This window comes from Notolabrus celidotus, chromosome 18 (genome assembly GCF_009762535.1).
Source record: "Notolabrus celidotus isolate fNotCel1 chromosome 18, fNotCel1.pri, whole genome shotgun sequence".
NCBI lineage: Eukaryota > Metazoa > Chordata > Actinopteri > Labriformes > Labridae > Notolabrus > Notolabrus celidotus.
The window spans coordinates 1,143,320-1,164,977 of NC_048289.1; the positions used below are offsets into that span (position 1 = coordinate 1,143,320).

The following is a 21,658-nucleotide window of genomic DNA, read 5'->3' on the forward strand; positions in this document are numbered from 1 at the left end:
TACTGGGAGGAGGATATACAAATGTAATCATTTAGCACACGCAATGTGATCTATCAAACCTGAAGCAGATAGCGAGCGGTATTTTTGTGTCTATATTTAGCACGTTTTAATGGCAGGTGCAAACTGGCACAGCGTTACGCACACTTGGCTGCGGTCACTGTAAAGCTCATCATAACTTTACAACATGCCCACAACAGCTGGGCTTACAAGCATTACTACAGTTTTTACACACAGTTTATGTCATTTTGAAGTCAATCAAACGGACATGAAGTCTAACAAACCAAGAGAACAACACAAATAAATAAATAAAACAACACAAATTCAAAGCAGTTCAGCACCACGGATAGCGACCGCATCATTCTGACACCCACTTTAACTTTTTCATATAATGAGAGCACAGTAGGTCACTGTATCAACAGATATACAGTTTAGTCAAATTGGCACAGCGGCCCACATGTTCACATACAAACAAAACATCAACATGAAGTACTCGGCCTACTCACCACTGTTTGAAGGAGCCTTAAGCTCCGCGGACTTGTCCACGATGCACTGTATGTCCATTTTCTTTGATCTGTCATTCTCAATAGATAACATGACTTGTCCACTCAGTCTATTCTGTTCCATCGTGCTCATCAAGGGGTTTTTAGTTAGTTTTAACTTGGAGAATGAGCGCTCAGAAGAAGAGTAAAAAAATGAAAGCAGGGACAGGCCTCATCAAATTGCTCTCTAAACTCCATCAAAACGCTGATTGCGTTTTGGAGCAGAGTAGATGCGTTTATTTCATCGGCAGATCTTCTGTTTTTTTCTTACAGCATTCACCTTTGCTGGAGTTCACCGATGTGTTTATTTCCCTCCTCCACAAAGACCTCCAACTCCATGACTTCAAACTTCATTTATCGCTTAAAGGTGACATATCACGCTTTTTTCATCAATATATATTGGTCTAAGAGGTCCCCAAAACATGTCTTTAAAGTTTATGCTCAAAAAAACACTTTGAAATCAGGTTTTGGCATGCCTGAAAATCCCTCTTTTTCAGTCCTCCTCAGAACACTCTGTTTTCTCTCTGACCACGCCCCCTCAGGAAGTGGATGTGCGTCGGCTGTCCAGCACGTTGATCTAATGTTTACTGAATATACACGGCTGCTCAGAGATCGCGTTACTTCAACCCTCTGAATCTGATCCAGAATCTGATCCTGACGGAGAGGCGCCTGTAGCAGGACCTTTCTGAACCCTTGGTCACAGATTTAGTGTTTCTTGTTGTTTTATTTATCAGTATGTCGACGTGTGTCTTGGTACACAGCTACCAACATGTAGCTATGTGGCTATGCTAACTAGCGCTAGCACTTATCCATGATAAATAAAAATCATCCACTAGATCTTCAAATCTGCAGACGTGGGGAGTAAAACCGACCTCTGTGTTTATTAAGACAGCCTACAACTAGCATGCCTCCCTCCTAAGCTCCTTGTTAGCACACATTTGTGCAGGTAATGAAAAACAGAGGAGGGATTCAGTATTATTTTATACAGTCTATGGGCTGAACAAGCTCCGAGCTCTGACTCCGTGACAGACCGGATATTGTTGTTACGTAACAAAAACACTGAAGTCTGAAACGGCTCGTTTCACACACATTTACAGAAAGGTGGAGAAATCAGAACAGGGGCAGAATGGATTTTTTTCACTCTCGGGGGGTTTGTAGACATGCCAGGGAAACATATTTCAGGTAAAGAACCATTAAAAAGTCAATTTTGCATGATATGTCACCTTTAAGACCACTCTGCTCTCTCAAACTCTCCATGGTGACAGCCGACAGCACACGCAAAATACTCATTAAAGGGCGGTCCGCATCACTTTTGCACTTGTTATCATTTGCGCACGCAGTCATAGTAGATCACCCGCAACACGCCCAGAAATAACACGTGCAAAATTATTATTTGCACACGCAAATTAGCACTTGTTATTTGGGATCTTAGTAGATCAGGCCCATAGAGTACATATTTAACCGTGTTCTCTGGGTTAGATCGTCACAGTTAAAAGGTATTTACCTCTCACAGTAAAGTGTCATAGTGGGCTGCAGTGAAGTGGTTATTATGGCCGCAGTTTAGAGAAAAATCTTGCTAACCATGGTCGAGCATTTCATGACATGGCGTCAAGGCAGGGGTGGGCGATATGGCCTCAAAATGATATCACGATATTTCAAGAAAATGTGCGATAATGATATCAATCATAATATTTCCCATCAAACATTAGCTGTTTTGCCACCTCCTGCCACTGATGCTTTCTGATTTCTAAACCTACCAGCTACTAATTATTTTTAACTGTCAATTATTTTTAACCAATACCACTGTGTCCTGGCGTACGCATATTACACATATTCAACTAATATGTTAAATTCTAAAGATAAATATTTCAACTTCTATTCATTTTGGTTTATTAATTTGAGACTGTTTAGTGCCTTTATTGCAGCCATGTTCCCTAAGGCTGATTCATCTGACACTGAACGCTGACTGAGAGGAGAGAGAATAAGTGTACTGTTGTAAAATGATTTCTCTTTATACTGCAGAAACACACCACGTTACAGTTACTGCGCTTTATACTGCAGAAACACGTCACATTATAGTTACTGCGCTTTATATTGCAGAAACACACCACGTTACAGTTACTGCGCTTTATATTGCAGAAACACACCACGTTACAGTTACTGCGCTTTATACTGCAGAAACACACCACGTTACAGTTACTGCGCTTTATACTGCAGAAACACACCACATTACAGTTACTGCGCTTTATACTGCAGAAACACACCACGTTACAGTTACTGCGCTTTATACTGCAGAAACACGCCACATTATAGTTACTGCGCTTTATATTGCAGAAACACACCACGTTACAGTTACTGCGCTTTATACTGCAGAAACACACCACGTTACAGTTACTGCGCTTTATACTGCAGAAACACACCACATTACAGTTACTGCGCTTTATACTGCAGAAACACACCACGTTACAGTTACTGCACTTTATACTGCAGAAACACACCACATTACAGTTACTGCGCTTTATACTGCAGAAACACACCACGTTACAGTTACTGCGCTTTATACTGCAGAAACACACCACATTACAGTTACTGCGCTTTATACTGCAGAAACACACCACATTACAGTTACTGCGCTTTATACTGCAGAAACACACCACGTTACATTTACTGCGCTTTATACTGCAGAAACACACCACATTACAGTTACTGCGCTTTATACTGCAGAAACACGCCACATTATAATTACTGCGCTTTATACTGCAGAAACACACCACGTTACAGTTACTGCGCTTTATACTGCAGAAACACACCACATTACAGTTACTGCACTTTATACTGCAGAAACACACCACGTTACAGTTACTGCGCTTTATACTGCAGAAACACACCACATTACAGTTACTGCGCTTTATACTGCAGAAACACACCACGTTATAGTTACTGAGCTTTATACTGCAGAAACACACCACGTTAAAGTTACTGCGCTTTATACTGCAGAAACACACCACGTTACAGTTACTGCACTTTATACTGCAGAAACACACCACGTTACAGTTACTGCACTTTATACTGCAGAAACACACCACGTTACAGTTACTGCACTTTATACTGCAGAAACACACCACATTACAGTTACTGCGCTTTATACTGCAGAAACACACCACATTATAATTACTGCGCTTTATACTGCAGAAACACACCACATTACAGTTACTGCACTTTATACTGCAGAAACACACCACGTTACAGTTACTGCGCTTTATACTGCAGAAACACACCACATTACAGTTACTGCACTTTATACTGCAGAAACACACCACATTACAGTTACTGCACTTTATACTGCAGAAACACACCACATTACAGTTACTGCGCTTTATACTGCAGAAACACACCACGTTATAGTTACTGAGCTTTATACTGCAGAAACACACCACGTTACAGTTACTGCGCTTTATACTGCAGAAACACACCACGTTATAGTTACTGAGCTTTATACTGCAGAAACACACCACGTTAAAGTTACTGCGCTTTATACTGCAGAAACACACCACGTTACAGTTACTGCACTTTATACTGCAGAAACACACCACGTTACAGTTACTGCACTTTATACTGCAGAAACACACCACGTTACAGTTACTGCACTTTATACTGCAGAAACACACCACATTACAGTTACTGCGCTTTATACTGCAGAAACACACCACATTATAATTACTGCGCTTTATACTGCAGAAACACACCACATTACAGTTACTGCACTTTATACTGCAGAAACACACCACGTTACAGTTACTGCGCTTTATACTGCAGAAACACACCACATTACAGTTACTGCACTTTATACTGCAGAAACACACCACATTACAGTTACTGCACTTTATACTGCAGAAACACACCACATTACAGTTACTGCGCTTTATACTGCAGAAACACACCACGTTATAGTTACTGAGCTTTATACTGCAGAAACACACCACGTTAAAGTTACTGCGCTTTATACTGCAGAAACACACCACGTTACAGTTACTGCACTTTATACTGCAGAAACACACCACATTACAGTTACTGCGCTTTATACTGCAGAAACACACCACATTACAGTTACTGCACTTTATACTGCAGAAGCACACCACGTTACAGTTACTGCGCTTTATACTGCAGAAATCATTGAATCATTTTTTTTTGAATCATGAATCATGCCTTTATGAGGAGAGTCGTCACAAACACACAGGCTGCAGCTGGAAACCTACATTTCATTGTGTGAGTGCGTTTATGAATGCATATTCAAATGTAGAGCGCACAAAGGTACTACAGGAACATAATAAGTGAGGACTTTTATTGTGAAGAATTGTCGGACATAGCCCGTGTTCATCATCCTGAAGCTCCATTCAGCTGTTATCAATAACTCTGTGAAGAGTTTACGGTCGCTCCTTCTGAGTCACAGTCACAGCCTGATTCTGCTTCTTTTCACCATGAATGGCTCAAGAGGAGCGAGTCCTCAGTTCAAACACACCTTCATCAGGTAGAAATGTTATAATGGAGATGTTAATCCCTGCTGAGCTCGTGATCAGTGTGTGTCTGTCTGGCTCTGCTCTGGAGCATCTTTTTTCATCTAGTCATATTGATCGGTTTACTACAAACAAAGATTACGAACAGTCAGAGCAGATCTTCCATCTGCAGAAAATAAGAAAAGATTAAAAATCTTTATTGCTCATTAGGATGCTTTTGTCACCCTCCCCCTGAAATCCTCCTCTAAGACACAAACTTCTTCAGAGGGGTTTTTTGGTCATACAATCTGTGTTCAGAAAGCAGCTTGGTGTCCATCTCTGTGTGGAGCTGATGAAGAGGAGGAACAACATCAGCATTCCTCTCCAGCTATGAAGCATGACTCGTCTGCTTCACCAAACCTAATTGATTATTCTCAGTCTTTGTCTAATTTTATCTTCAGCATGACACGTGAAGCTCCCTGTGTGTTCACCGTCTCCTTGGCAGAAGCTCCTGATGATCCATGTCAGGAGAAGGAGTCAAACCAAAGGGCTGATGGGGATTGGAAATGCAGGTCTTACTGTGTGACATTACAGTGAGTGACAATAGGGTGCTGGTTTTCATTTGTGGAGGCGCTGCTGTCTCATTTTTTCCCATTACACTGAGCCTATGGTTGTAATTTCCAGGCAGGGGGTTGCTGAGTGGGTGGATTTGTGGGTCTCTGTACTGAAGCTGTAAACAGGAGCATCAAAGTCATCTGCAGCCGGCCACAGAGCGAAGCCTCATTATGGGGGGGTAGCTGGTGAGACATGCCAAGTTAGCCCCCGACTGTGACGGACAGAGCTCTTTAGCTTTTAATCAACAGGCGGAGAAAGCCAAAGGACAGTGAGCTGCTAATGGAACAATTTGTCTCAGTGTGCAGGATTGAATTCTCTGCTGCAGCAGCAGCATCTCGTCCTCCGTCTGCAGACACGTCGTCACAGTCTGCTGCTTCATTCTGCAGAGTTCATCTGGAGGAACATCTGTACTGTACTGCTGCTGCAGAGCTCATCCAGACGGGTCACGTTTTCATTTTACATTCATAATGACAAACGTCTTTCTCCTCTTGTCTGCATATATATTTCTGGTTTGTGTCATGTTTGTCACAAACTGTCAAATATTAATGCAATTTATTCTTGCAGCAAAAGAAAAGAAAGAAAACCTTTTTCTTCTGTGCTTGTGACTGTGTGCATGCAACCATCACCATCCCTCTTAGAACTCTGGCCTATCTTTTATTGACAGCTTATATCATGTTCTGTAAAAGAGGGCGTGCACACCTAGGTGGGCCAAAAAAAAAAAAAAAAAAGAAAGTAAAAGAAAGATTACATAAAGATATACAAAGGGACAGGGAAAGAGAAGGAGAGAGAGACCTAACACACTTAGATGGAGAGGGACCATCTCACTATGACACCAAAAACTCTGTGGGGTGATACTAATGATTAAGCAACCCTTAGTGTCCACAATCATTACTGAAGCTTGGGTCAGAGGGTTGCCGCCGTGCTGTGTTCTATTTGTGTAACAAGACCACCACTGGTGCAGATGAAACCACTTGGGTCAGATCAGCCGAGCGGTTCAGCCCGGCACCCGGGCCACCAGAGCAGTCAGACCGAAGGACCCAACGCGCCGTGGGAGACCCAGGCCAGGGGACAAGCCAAGGACCCAGACCGGAAGCAAACAGGTACCGCCGGGGCACCCAGGGCGACCCCCAGGTCACCCGGCAGGAGGAAAGGGGGGCGAGGGGGGAGAGATCCCGCAGCCCCCCCAAAGAACACCTCCACAACACCGCCCCTACAGCCCCCCAAGACAGAGCCAAAGGAGCCACCAGGGCTGAGGGGGCCCAGCACCAGGAGCAGACAACCAGGCAGGACCCGGACCACAGCCCGCCGACCGGCACGCCGGAGTGGGGGGAGGGGGCAGGGCCAATCCCCCCCGCCCCAGCCGATCCGACCACTCCCCCAGCCACTCCCCGCGACCGAGGGACCAGGCCGCGGGGGCATGGAGGGACACCCCAATAGCTGCCGCAGTAACACCACCCCACCCCCCCAAGAGGACTGCGAGGGAACCATCGGGTAAAACCATTTTTCATGTATGTTTGCTAGTGAGGTGGATTAAAATAGGGGGGGCAGGAAGGGAGGCGGGAGAGAGGGGGGAGAGCCGTAGTGCACTACTGCACCACAATCTGCCCCCCCCCCCCCCCCCCCCCCATATAAAACCCGCCCACCCAACCCGCACCCCCAACCCTATGTCTCAATAATGACAAACGTCTTTCTCTGCATCTTAGTGAGAGCAGAACTAAGTCACACTCCAATAAAACCCTCTTTGCTTTATGAGTCTCTGTGGGAGGTGTACACCGGCAGGGAGTCCTGCTCTCCATCATCTTCTAATCAACTTCTTTGTCTTTGAATTCTGCTCTGTCTTCATCATCACACTCCTTGTCTTCATCACGAGTTGCTTTTGTTTTTTGTGTTGTATTTTCCTTGTTGTTCTCTTTCTTAGGTTTCAAGTTTATTCTGTAAGTTTCCTAAGTCCTCCTTGTGTCTTTTGGTACCTTATCCCGTGTTGTATTCCTTATGTGTTTCTTGTCTATCGTTTTTCCTGTAGTTATCTCTCCCAGTGATTCAGTGATTACCGCGGGAAAACCTCGGTCACATGACTCCAGCTGTCTGGAGGTCCTGCTCCATGCTACAATCTGAAAATGCAGCGGGTGGGTGTTGACGGACGAGAGAGCACAGAGCAGGACCACAGCGGATCGGAGCCGGACCAAACACAGATCTGGTGGAAGTCTGATGTCGGAGTATTCCCTGATGTTGTAAGGTCCCTTCAGAGATGATCAATCATAGGAAATGAGCATTATTAAGGCTGAGTGATGTTTGTTGGTTTGTCTGTCTTCAGGGTTTTGCCCTGAATGCCTGTAAGAGGTGTCTCCAGACTCCAGACTCATCTAAAGGAGGTTAACTGGATGATAGTTTATTTGGATCTATAATGACTAGCTGTGCTCAGCAGTGACCTGTGAAGGAATCATCCTCACTCTGAGAAACACAGGAACCATTGAATCCACGCTGGGACTCGAACACCGTCTAACTGTCTCTCTGTTAAGGGGTTAAACAGCCAGCAGCCTCTGTCCCTCTCTCTCTCTCTCTCTCTCTGTCTGTCTGAATCACTCCATTAAGGTCTCAGCATGAAGCAGGAGGGCCGACAGGCTGCAGGCTGCCCCAGATCCTCCATGACACTCAGTGATCGATGACGAATAACGGCTCGCTCTGATGAAACCAGGCCAGGGATTAAAAAGGAGTGTTTCAGCATCCTGCCCGGCTGCTGAAACACTCCCATCCACCCTTCCACACCTCACCCATAAGAGTCTGTTGGTTTGTTCACTCTAGTCAGTTTCATTCTTCAATCACATACATGCATTTCACCAAACTGGAGTCACATTTGAAAACATCTCAGTGTGACAGACATTTAGTCAGACCACCTGAGAAAATCTGCTTGACGACTTTCACACAGAAATCCTCTCATGATCACATTTCCTGGAATCACAAACCCTTTCTGATCCAGAACCACCTCCTGTGAGACGCTCTGAATCTGCAGCTCTCTTTTTAACGGCTAAATTCCACTGGGTCCATGTCCGGTCCGTCCCCGATCCGTCACAGCAACGGATCTGATAGGTTTTAACTCTAGTCAATGTGTTAACTTCCACTGGATCCACTCTGTCCAGTCTGTTTCCGTGTTTTCAGAATTCAGCTCGGAGCAGGACATCCGGACAGCTGGAGTCATGTGACCGAGGTTTTCCTGCAGTAATCACTGAATCAAGGATTCTCCTCCTCCTCTCCTCATCCATGTTGTCTTTCTGGTCCTCTGAAAACCTCTGACCTGTTGACTCCAGGCCTGGCTCCGCTCATCATGACTTTGGTTTGTTGTTGTAGTTAAGTGAAATACGATCTGGTGATGACACAGAGTGTTTTATTCTGAAAATTAACCGGATGTTTTCATTTTGTTTTGGTGAAACCTGACTTCCTGTCCCGCTCCATCTGCTCTGTTGAGATTGATGCGTCGTGCTCCGGCATCCGGTAAACATAGAAGTTTTGGGTCTCTGATCCGGAGGACTCCGACCTGCAGGATCAGAGAACGCAACGGAGCGGATCCAGTGGAAGTTAACACACTGACTAGAATAGAAACCTATCAGATCCGGTGCTGTGACAGATCGGAGACAGACTAGACTCAGATCAGGTGGAATTTGACCGTTAGATCTCACATCAGCGTTGAGTTTGTCTCACAGAATCAGTCCATGCTGCACTATGAGCTGAATGCAGGGAACAAAGGCGGGTTAAAGAGGACAGAGCCAGGAGATGGAGGGACAGCACCCAGATAGTTTCAGCCCAAAAAGAAGCAGAATAAGAAAGCCTCTTCTGATGGATGAGTGGGTGTAGGGTACGGAGAGATGAAGAGGTGGAGGATGAGGTGGCGGGCTCAGCTGAATGAGGGACATGAGCCCAGCTGCTCAGATAAATTATTCACTCTATTCTTCAGCTCTGTCCTGCCAGCTGCCTTTCATTGAGCCTGTCAGGTGCCTGCTAAGGATGGCAGGAGGGGGAGAAGGAGAAGAAGAAGTGTCACTCACGTCAAAAGAAGAAGAATAGAGAGAAAGCTGGAGAGGCATGGGGAGAGAGATAAAAAGTTTGGTCCATATATTCTTCAGTCTGCAGCTCGATGTGAACATCTGTGCAGATTTTTCATTAAACTAACATGGCTAATTATTTGAAGCTGTAAGTTCCTGAATCGACTATGACTCTCTATGAGTCTGAGCTCCTTAAGATCAGCAATGTCACACAGAAACACAACAGATTACAGGAGACACTATAAAACAAGAGAAGTAATCATTAATACTGTTTGTAATGTTGACTCTGGACCTTCTGTTACAGAGTTTGGGGAATTTGTCTGCTGCTGTTTAAGACCACTTCAGAGATTCTTCAGATTTCCTACAAATCCCAGCACAGAGTTTATCATTTACCTTGCTGTTCTTCAGGATGGATGCTGGTTTCCAGGAAACAGAAGAACCAGGTGGAAGGAATAGATTTGTATTTTACAGATAATAAAGTAAGGTAATGATCCCAAAGAGAAAAACTCTTCACCTTCTTCTTTGATTTGTCATAAGTTGATGGTTAGTTTAGTTTTGTCCTTGTGTTTCATGCCCCGTGTTTATTCTGTATCGGTTATTATTATTGATCCCTGTGTTTCCTGTTTTATTTTGTAGTTCTTGATCCCTGTGTTTCCTGTTTTATTTTGTAGTTCTTGATCCCTGTGTTTCCTGTTTTATTTTGTAGATCTTGATCCCTGTTTCCTGTTTTATTTTGTAGTTCTTGATCCCTGTGTTTCCTGTTTTATTTTGTAGTTATTGATCCTTGTGTTTCCTGTTTTATTTTGTAGTTCTTGATCCCTGTGTTTCCTGATTTATTTTGTAGTTCTTGATCCCTGTGTTTCCTGTTTTATTTTGTAGTTCTTGATCCCTGTGTTTCCTGTTTTATTTTGTAGTTCTTGATCCCTGTGTTTCCTGTTTTATTTTGTAGTTATTGATCCTTGTGTTTCCTTTTTTATTTTGTAGTTCTTGATCCCTGTGTTTCCTGTTTTATTTTGTAGTTCTTGATCCCTGTGTTTCCTGTTTTATTTTGTAGATCTTGATCCCTGTGTTTCCTGTTTTATTTTGTAGTTCTTGATCCCTTTGTTTCCTGTTTTATTTTGTAGTTCTTGATCCCTGTGTTTCCTGTTTTATTTTGTAGTTCTTGCTAACTGTGTTTCCTGTTTTATTTTGTAGTTCTTGCTAACTGTGTTTCCTGTTTTATTTTGTAATTCTTGATCCCTGTGTTTCCTGTTTTATTTTGTAGTTCTTGATCCCTGTGTTTCCTGTTTTATTTTGTAGTTCTTGATCCCTGTGTTTCCTGTTTTATTTTGTAGTTCTTGATCCCTGTGTTTCCTGTTTTATTTTGTAGTTCTCGATACGTGTTTTCTTGTTTTATTTTGTAGTTCTTGATCCCTGTGTTTCCTGTTTTATTTTGTAGTTCTTGATCCCTGTGTTTCCTGTTTTATTTTGTAGTTCTTGATCCCTGTTTCCTCTTTTATTTTGTAGTTCTTGATCCCTGTTCCCTGTTTTATTTTGTAGTTCTTGATCCCTGTGTTTCCTGTTTTATTTTGTAGTTCTTGATCCCTGTGTTTCCTGTTTTATTTTGTAGTTCTTGATCCCTTTGTTTCCTGTTTTATTTTGTAGTTCTTTATGCCTGTGTTTCCTGTTTTATTTTGTAGTTCTTGATCCCTGTGTTTCCTGTTTTATTTTGTAGTTCTTGATCCCTGTTTCCTGTTTTATTTTGTAGTTCTTGATCCCTTTGTTTCCTGTTTTATTTTGTAGTTCTTGATAACTGTGTTTCCTGTGTTAATTTGTAATTCTTGATCCCTGTGTTTCCTGTTTTATTTTGTAGTTCTTGCTAACTGTGTTTCCTGTTTTATTTTGTAATTCTTGATCCCTGTGTTTCCTGTTTTATTTTGTAGTTCTTGATCCCTGTGTTTCCTGTTTTATTTTGTAGTTCTTGATCCCTGTGTTTCCTGTTTTATTTTGTAGTTCTTGATCCCTGTGTTTCCTGTTTTATTTTGTAGTTCTCGATCCGTGTTTTCTTGTTTTATTTTGTAGTTCTTGATCCCTGTGTTTCCTGTTTTATTTTGTAGTTCTTGATCCCTGTGTTTCCTGTTTTATTTTGTAGTTCTTGATCCCTGTTTCCTCTTTTATTTTGTAGTTCTTGATCCCTGTTTCCTGTTTTATTTTGTAGTTCTTGATCCCTGTGTTTCCTGTTTTATTTTGTAGTTCTTGATGCCTGTGTTTCCTGTTTTATTTTGTAGTTCTTGATCCCTTTGTTTCCTGTTTTATTTTGTAGTTCTTTATCCCTGTGTTTCCTGTTTTATTTTGTAGTTCTTGATCCCTGTGTTTCCTGTTTTATTTTGTAGTTCTTGATCCCTGTTTCCTGTTTTATTTTGTAGTTCTTGATCCCTTTGTTTCCTGTTTTATTTTGTAGTTCTTGATAACTGTGTTTCCTGTGTTAATTTGTAATTCTTGATCCCTGGTTCCTGTTTTATTTTGTAGTTCTTGATCCCTGTGTTTCCTGTTTTATTTTGTAGTTTTTGATCCCTGTGTTTCCTGTTTTATTTTGTAGTTCTTGATCCCTGTTTCCTGTTTTATTTTGTAGTTCTTGATCCCTGTGTTTCCTGTTTTATTTTGTAGTTCTTGATCCCTGTGTTTCATGTTTTATTTTGTAGTTCTTGATCCCTGTGTTTCCTCTTTTATTTTGTAGTTCTTGATCCCTGTGTTTCCTGTTTTATTTTGTAGTTCTTGATCCCTGTGTTTCCTGTTTAATTTGTAGTTCTTGATCCCTTTGTTTCCTGTTTTATTTTGTAGTTCTTGATTCCTGTTTCCTGTTTTATTATGTAGTTCTTGATCCCTGTGTTTTCTGTTTTATTTTGTAGTTCTTGATCCCTGTGTTTCCTGTTTTATTTTGTAGTTCTTGATCCCTGTGTTTCCTGTTTTATTATGTAGTTCTTGATACGGACGTGCTGGACTCCAGCGGCAACAGCTACTACTACTCATCTCATCACTATCACCGCTCTCTCTCTCTCTTATTCTCCTCTATCCCTCTTTCCAGACCCAACTCGGTCGAGGCAGATGTGTGTCTAACATGAGTCTGGTTCTGCTCGAGGTTTCTGCCTGTTACAGGAAGTTTTGCCTCACCACTGTAACTAGCTAAATACTGTGAGGTGCAATGCTCATGGTGGATTAAAGCTGGGGTTGGTAATCAGATTTAGATCCACTTTTTGTTACACTGGTTAAAATGATCTTTGTGTCCCGATGGTAATCAATACATAATGTGTTCTTAAAAAAGAGTGAAAAAAGCTGCTATCTACAGCTGGAGTAAACCTGGGAAAACACCAACCAATCACCGCCTTTAGGGTTCAAATTATGAAACCAATCAAATCCCGTCCTGCCGTTCTGCCCGCCTCCTGCGCGTACATTTCCCCGGCGTGCACTAGCCCAGATTCAATGCGTGTAGCCCAGCTCAGAGGGATCCAGGTACACTGGAGAATGGCAGAGAAACTACCTACACCCCAATTACTGGTAACGGCTCCTCCTGCTAAACAGAGCAAGAAAAGAAAGATGGAGGCAGAGAAGGCCGAATTGAGAAAGAATTTGGACAAAGCCAGGACACAAACGAGAGTCAACGTAGGGACGTCTTTTCAGCAATGGAGACAACTCAAAGAGGTCAAGGGCTTTAAAAGTGATGTCATGGTCGCCCATTTTTTTGCTGGAAAAGTAAGCTGTGGGTTTGTTTCAGGGCGATTTTTAATATCAGTCATGTTGCTAGTTATGTGGTCATGTTAGCCTGATGCTAACATTAGCTTCTGTCGGTGTAAGCCATTACATTAGCTATGCCCAGACATTCAAATTTAACATTGTGTGCATTAGCTTTGACAAACAGTTGTGACTGTGATGATTCAGTGTATTTATCTATCATTTTAGCCATGTGAGGTTTCATGTTGTTTGCAGGGTTTTCTTCTTGAAATAGGAAGTCAAGTTGACATTCATGTGGCCATATTAGCCCAACGCTAACGTTAACTTCTCTGTTGGTGAAAGCCTTTACATTTGTTATGTTTGTAAAATCCAGACTAACATATTTGATAACATTTCTCAGCATGTGTCTGTGCGTTTGTGTAGTTCATATAGACACACAGGCTTTGAACTGGATGTTTTGTAACTGTGGTGATGTCTGGTATCTGTGTGTTGTTTCAGTTATGTGAAGGATCCGTCAACGTCGACGCCAGTCAAACCCGGTTTCATGAGACCCCCCCCGTGTCAATTGTTGCTTCATAGTCTCCCTCCGACCGCTGAGTAAAACTTGATGTGTGAATGGAAACTGGTGAGATTACTTTCTTGCTCGTTTTACGTACACAAAAGTGCGCCTTGTCAGAGATAAATCTGAGAATGTGCTATGATTGCATACAAAATGCGGTATGACTGATGGCTATACTAAGTGTACTTCATTGTAGCAACAGCCCAGTTTTGCTTCCTCTATAGAATGAAGCTGACACAATTCCTTGTTGTCAGATGCTGTAAATATTGTATTATTTTGTAATCTTCACAGAGATGAGGACTTCTTAGTAGCTGGGGTTGAGGAGTTAGACAGCAGCAGACCAGCAGTAACAGCTGTTGAGCAATTGGATGCAAAGTATAGTAATTGTTGTAAGAAATGTGTCTCCTATTTCCCCCAAAATTATGGACTAAGTCTGAGTCCCAGCTTTACTTCTTCAACATGTTGTCACATTACTTCAACTGTTGTTGCTTTGTCTTTTCAGTATGGCGTCACTTGAACTCAATTTAGATGTTGATGCTGAGGAATTCAATGACATTTGAAACTCCATGTAAGTTTTTTTGTGAACTGCAGAGATGTTTTTACTTTTACTCTAAAAAATGTACATGTTGTATAAATAACACTGTATGGATGTATTCTTTCTGCCCCAGCATCGACTGGGAAGATAGCACTCGGTATCCAGATAAAGACACAAAGTCTGTGTCATCACTAGAAGAAGATGTAACACAGGAAGTTGACTCAGAGGATGAAGACAGTGATGATGCAACTTATAGGCCTCGTATTTGTGTGAGGTATAAAAAAGAACCTCTGGCTGTACTTGCAGCCATGATATTGTATTTCATTTTGGATTTGTAATGTTTTTTTTTTATTGCGATAGGACTGGTGGTGCTATCAGAACCAACATTTGCTTGGATGCGCTTCCTACAATCAGCATGGAGGATACTGTCCATGACACTCCAGACAATGCCCCAGGATCAGATGCCCCAGACGTGCCTCCATTCCCAGAGTCATCCAAGGTGATGGTGGAGGATGACATTATTGGCCATCCTGCATCCATTGCTTCTCATGACAGTCTAAGGCAGCTTGCAGAGTATCTCCTGCTACCTGTCAACAAATGTCCTGCTCATGATCAAAAACAGAAGGTAGTATGCCAGGTCCCAGGACCATTTGAAGTTAACATTAAGTCCAGGGGAACAGCTGCTATAATCGAATGGGTGAGTCTTTATTCGGCATCCAATTTGGACTAATTTTGACCTTGATTTTCATATGTTTATAAAAAAGTTGTTGTTTATTTGATATGTTTCCTTTTCCACTCTTTCTTCTTCCCCAGATTTGTTCTAATGGTCATGTAGGTTTGGAAATGGGCTTCCCAGCCCCAGTTGAAATATGGGATGCTAATGGGAGACTTCATGTTGTCCAGCAATATCCTGCTATCGGGTAATAACTACGCCAAGATTTCTCTGCTCTTCAAGTTCATGAAAATGGGGATGGTGGACAGGTCAACATTCTTTAGGATCCAGGACTCCTACTGTGTGGACACAGTTGGGGAGTTCTGGAGTGAAAGGAGAGCTGAGCTGATCAGCCAGCTTCATTCAAAAGGCCGTGTTGTGGCCTTGGGTGAGTTTTACACACACACACACACACACACACACACACACACGCACACACGCACACACGCGCACACACTAAACATTATAACTTTGGGTGTCAAAAAGATCATAAAAGCATGGCAGGGACATGGTGATACAAAGACCATAAACAATTCAAATTTGAAATGCTGTCAAAAACAAGTTGGATGAAGTTGAACATCAAATTCAGTACACTGAGGGCCCGATCTACTAAAGGTTTGCGTGTATAAAAACACGTGCAAACTTGATAGCGCGCACAAAGCTGACGTACTAACTGGGAGCACCGAGGATTGCGTCTGTCAAATGAGCAAAATAGCACTCGCAAATCATTTAGCGTGTTTGCCTTCATGAATATGCAGAATACATGTTGATCATCAGAACGCACAAAATACTGGGAGGAGATGTAAATGTAATCATTTAGCACACGCAATGTGATCTATCAAACCTGAAGCAGATAGCGGGCGCTGTTTTTGCATCTATATTTAGCACGTTTGAAAAGCAGGTGCAAACTGGCACAGCGTTACGCACACATGGCTGCGGTCACTGTAAAGCTCATCATACCATCGCTTTACAACATGCCCACAACAGCGAGGCTTACAAGTATTACTACATGTTTTAGTCAATCAAACCAAGAGAACAAAATAATAATAATAAAACAACACAAATTCAAAGCAGTTCAGCACCACGGATAGCAACCGCATCATTCTGACACCCACTTTAACTTTTTCATATAATGAGAGCACAGTAGGTCACTGTATCAACAGATATACAGTTTAGTCAAATTGGCACAGCGGCCCACATGTTCACATACAAACACAAAATCAATATGAAGTACTCGGCCTACTCACCACTGTTTGAAGGAGCCTTAAGCTCTGCGGACTTGTCCACGATGCACTGTATGTCCATTTTCTTTGATCTGTCATTCTCAATAGATAACATGACATGTCCACTCAGTCTATTCTGTCCCATCGTGCTCATCAAGGGGTTTTTAGTTAGTTTTAACTTGGAGAATGAGCGCTCACTGAGCTGCGCCAGGCAGCTATGTGTAACTCCTCATCTCGTGCTTGCAGCAGTGTGTTGGGGTGAATTGACTCAAACATGTTCCCAGTTCCATTTAAGCTGGTGAATCTTTGGGACAGTTGCTGGATGATGATATCAGGCATTAAAAACGTTCACCCGAAAGTTGCTCTCTGGGACAGTGAGGCGACTGTCTTCATCCAAGTGACGCCTAACTTTTCTAGAGCAAGAGTGGCAGACTAAGCCTCATCAAATCGCTCTCTAAACTCCATCAAAACACTGATTGTGTTTTGGAGTAGAGTAGATGTGTTTATTTCATCGGCAGATCTTCTGTTTTTTCTCACATCATTCACCTTTTCACAGATGGCCTCCCACATCGCGTTTCTAACGCTGAGATGTCTCTGCTGGAGTTCACCGATGTGTTTATTTCCCTCCTCCACAAAGACCTCCAACTCCATGACTTCAAACTTCATTTATCACTTAAGACCACTCTGCTCTCTCAAACTCTCCATGGAGACAGCCGATAGCACACGCAAAATCCTCGTATAATAGGGCGGTCCACACCACTTTTGCACTCGTTATCATTTGCGCACGCAGTCATAGTAGATCACCCGCAACACGCCCAGAAATAACACGTGCAAAATTATTATTTGCACACGCAAATTAGTGCTCGTTATTTGGGATCTTAGTAGATCAGGCCCTGAATGTTGATGAGTTGTTTTCTTTATAAACATATGTTTTATTGATTTTCACATTTTTTAAGGGTATTTACAGAATGTATCAACATTTACAGAAAACACATAACATTTGTATGAAAGGTGCTGTATAAATAAAGCTTGATTTACTGATTTATTGATTGATTGATTAATTGATAAAAACTCAAATGTAGCAAAATGTCATTCTTGTCATCACATCACAGTTCCAGCACTTCCTCAATGTCAACACTTTGTATAAAATTTAAAAATGTCTCCCAGATATCACTAAACTCAGAAGCCTTCTTCCTTACAACATAAGTACGTTTTTCAAGAGCTAGACTTGCCGTTAATTCCTTTAACCATCGACCAAGAGAGGGGCAACACACATTCTTCCAATACGATGCAATTAAACGCCTCGCCTGTAACACACAAAGGTCCACCATTATTTTCTCTCTTTTAGGCAGAGTACAGTTATCAGGAAACAAACCAAACAAACACATTTTGGGATTTCGGGCAATAGGTGTCAAGGTAATCTGAGAAACAAAGCCAACCACTGACCTCCAGAATTTTTGAACCTCAGCACATTCCCATAGGCAATGATATAGGGTGCCTGGATATGCCTTGCTTGAGTTGTTTTCTGGTATTTGGCTAATTTCTGACCTACTTCATTGTACAGTCCCTCCAGGAAGTTGCCATTTCGCGATCGCAACTATCAACGCAAATTCAACCAATCAGCGCGGCCTTGCAATTTTATACAATCACCGCAACTTTCCTGCAAATTTGACCAATTACCTTAACCTCAGCCCCTGTACGTCATCGGTTTTGTCATCAATTTTACTTCATTGGAACATAAACATAAGTCCTCACTTGATCGGCACTTATCAAAACACGCACAGAGAACGGGTGAAGAGAGGGGACAGCAGGCAGGACAAGTGACCATGACAACGTTGTTATTTATAGATACTAGAGTAATTATCTGAGGGGCTCAGTGTTCGCTTGGTCACCTACCTGCAGCAGGTGTGCCTTATGGACCAGCTCACCTCCATGCATCTGTCTTATCTTCATTGAGGATTTTTACCCCCGGTGTGCGTTAGTGACAAAGACACAACCGGGGGACGTCTGTTTAATATTTGATGTTTGACGTTTTTGCCGCCATTACCGTAAAAAGCTCTGCATCTACAGCTTGATTTAATCCAGTTTGGTGATACATCAGACACATTCAGTAAGGTTTGATCAACTCCTTGTCATCAAAGATTCAGGTTCGTTTCAGAGTGCCGTGAACTGACTGTCTGTGCCTCTGTCACTGGGAGTTGCATTCAGGGACCGTCGTAAATGTGCAATTACAGTCCTTTCATGGCAATTTTCTGAGAATCAAGAGAATCAGTGTGGGAGGTAGAACCTTCAGTTATCAGGCCCCTCTCCTTTGGAATCATCTACCAGTCAGGGTCCGGGAGGCAGACACCCTCTCTACTTTTAAGAGTAGGCTTCAAACTTTCCTTTTTGATAAAGCTTATAGTTAGAGCTGGATCAGGCTTGGACCAGCTTTTGTCATGCTGCTATAGGCCTAGACTGCCGGGGGAACTGGCACACTGACACACTGGGATCCTAGCTCACCCTCTTCCCCCCAACCCCTTCATCACTTACTTTAACTCTGCCTGTCCCATTAAAGTTACTAACCATGGACCTTTCTGGAGTCCCTGAGCTCCATTGTCTCGTAGATTCCTCTGAGCTGCCGTAGACGTCCTCCTGCTGTGGACGATCTGGACTCCAGCTGATACGGACGTGCTGGACTCCAGCGGCAACAGCTTCTACGACTCGTCTCATCACTATCACCTCTCTCTCTTACTCCCCTCTATCTGTCTTTCCAGACCCAACTCAGTCGAGGCATGATGTGTGTCTAACATGAGTCTGGTTCTGCTCGAGGTTTCTGCCTGTTAAAAGGAAGTTTTTCCTCACCACTGTAACTAGCTAAATACTGCGATGTGCAATGCTCATGATGGATTAAGGTGGGGTCAGACTGAGTCTTACCCTGTCTTGGTGTTGGGTCTCTGTTCATAATTTGACATAGAGTGGTCTAGACCTCCTATGTTTGTAAAAGCGTCTTGAGATAACGTTTGTTGTGATTTGGCGCTATACAAATAAAGATTGATTGATTGATTGATTGAATCAAAATACAGTCACAGTGGCCACATGAAGAATGCTTTCTAAAAACTGTAATTTAGCGTATTTACTTGCCCCTGAGATGTTATTGGGGGAAAAAAGAAAAAAAAATCGCAATTTTTTCAAAAAGCTGTCGCAAATTCAGGCTTTTTGGGACGCAACAATCACAAACAAATCCCACGAAATCCTGGAGGGACTGATTGTAGGCTGATGGCAGGCTACTTTTGCGTGATTTTTTTTAAAGTAATATTAAAGTTATAATAGGATTATAACTTTTTATGCAGTTGGGTAGTTGGATCAGCATGAAATAGAAAACACTTTTAAAAATAATTTGTATCTCTTCCTGTCAATTGTCTTTAAAGGAGATGCTCGTATGGACAAGTCCTGGATTTTGTGCCCAATATTGTACATACAGTACACTGTAATGGACAACCAATCAAAACAGTTCATCTGTATGGTCAACGCCGACAAGCGTGAGACAATGCGGAATTCTGTTGCCATGGAAAAGGAAGGTTTCATACGAGCATTCGAGACACTGCATGAAGACCTCATCATATCCGAAATCTGCACGGATGCTCATTCGCAGATATCAGCCCTCTTCAGTAAGTGGATTTATTATATTTTTAGGAGGGACTCTTCCATCAATCCAACTGTATGCATAAAGTCCAAGACCACAATAATCACCTCCATCTTTAGAGTTAGGGTTTTTGTTGTTTCTATTTTTTCTTTGCATATAAGTACTTTCTCCTTTTCTCCTATAGACAAAGGGAAATATAAAGATGCTGGAGTCCAACACACCCTGGATATGTGGCATAGATCCAAGAGCTTGAGCAAGAAAATCCATGCAGTAAGTTTATGTTCACTTTATAGATAGATATGGCTTTACTTTTTAATCTTCTAAATCAAATCTATTCTCACAAACCTTGTCGACTGCCTCTGTTTTTTTTTGTCTAGGCTGGACTGCAAAGTGAGTGCAATATTCTGCAGACTTTGAACAAGGACATCTGTGACCACTTTTGGTATTGTTGCAAGACTGCAGATCACTATAAAGAGTTCTTTGTAAGTATACAATAAATGTTACTACCTAGATCAGACCCTGTCATTGGATAGTTTTGTGTGAATCTAGTTTTATTTATTGCTGACATCATAACAATACATTTGTAACTGTTCTTCACCATGTGACAGGACAACATGCCTGGGCCTTTGGGGCCTGTCAGCATGGTCCCTGGAGGACACAGAGTAGGAGTGGATCCAGACGAACTCTGTGGCACACCAGAGACTGACTAATAGTTCTTGATGAACGCTGGCTGAAGAACGTCTACAAATATCTCCATTTCAGGTAGATCAACATCGGTCTATATTCTACTGTGTTCTCTGATTCAGATATTTCACATTACTTCTGAATGTGTGCCACCAGGTCTTGAATAGTGTTACAAAAAAGTACAGCTATTGTATATTGTCTACACTGTGCTTCCAGGTCAACTGTAGAGCTGGAGTCCTTCCACAACCACATTCTAATGTATGCAAGCAAACGCTTCAGCTTCTCTCCACCAGTGTACAAAGCTGGAGTCATGCTGGCTGGCCTGGACAACAACCACCACCTTCACAGAGCAGCCAAGAGAACGGCTGATGGCACTATACAGTATGTTGTACACTTAGTACTCTCACTTACTCTTTGATTAATGTATACTCATACAATAATCAAATGTATATCCTGTGTGTGTGTGTGAGACATGAACGTTATACATGATTTATATGTGGGGTTTGGATGGCCTTTTATGTGGAAATGCAAAGCTCCTGTACATTGTTGGGGTTTATGAATGTATCACTTTCTCTTTTCCCAGATACGGCAAGGTTTACAATAAAAAGTCAAAGAAGTGGAGCCTGTACACGCTGAACGAAGACAAGGACTACAGCTACATCGCAGACCTCCAGACTGGGATTCTGCGAAAAAGGTTGTCTGCTGCTGAGGGGGTTGCCACGAACAATGGCAAGAAGGCCCAATGATCCCCGTCAACTAGGGGTTTTGTCAGGTGTCCCTGCCCCAACCACCCAGGAGCTGTTGCAGATGCAACTCAGCAGATGATCAGGTGAGTTGATGTAGGGTAATGTAACTTGAGCATCAAGTACTGACATACTTCTGTGCATAAGAACAATTAAAATTAAAGCCGCAAGCGGCGATGAACGGG

At 42.3% G+C, this 21,658-nt stretch overlaps 1 long non-coding RNA gene across 1 annotated transcript; it reads left to right on the forward strand.

Moving 5' to 3' along the window:
* The first annotated feature begins 20,239 nt into the window (after positions 1 to 20,239).
* LOC117829611 lies at positions 20,240 to 21,095 on the forward strand. Its single transcript, XR_004634645.1, has 4 exons — positions 20,240 to 20,316; positions 20,424 to 20,528; positions 20,655 to 20,808; positions 20,947 to 21,095. It is a non-coding gene; the product is annotated as an uncharacterized LOC117829611 (long non-coding RNA).
* The last annotated feature ends 563 nt before the right edge of the window (positions 21,096 to 21,658 follow it).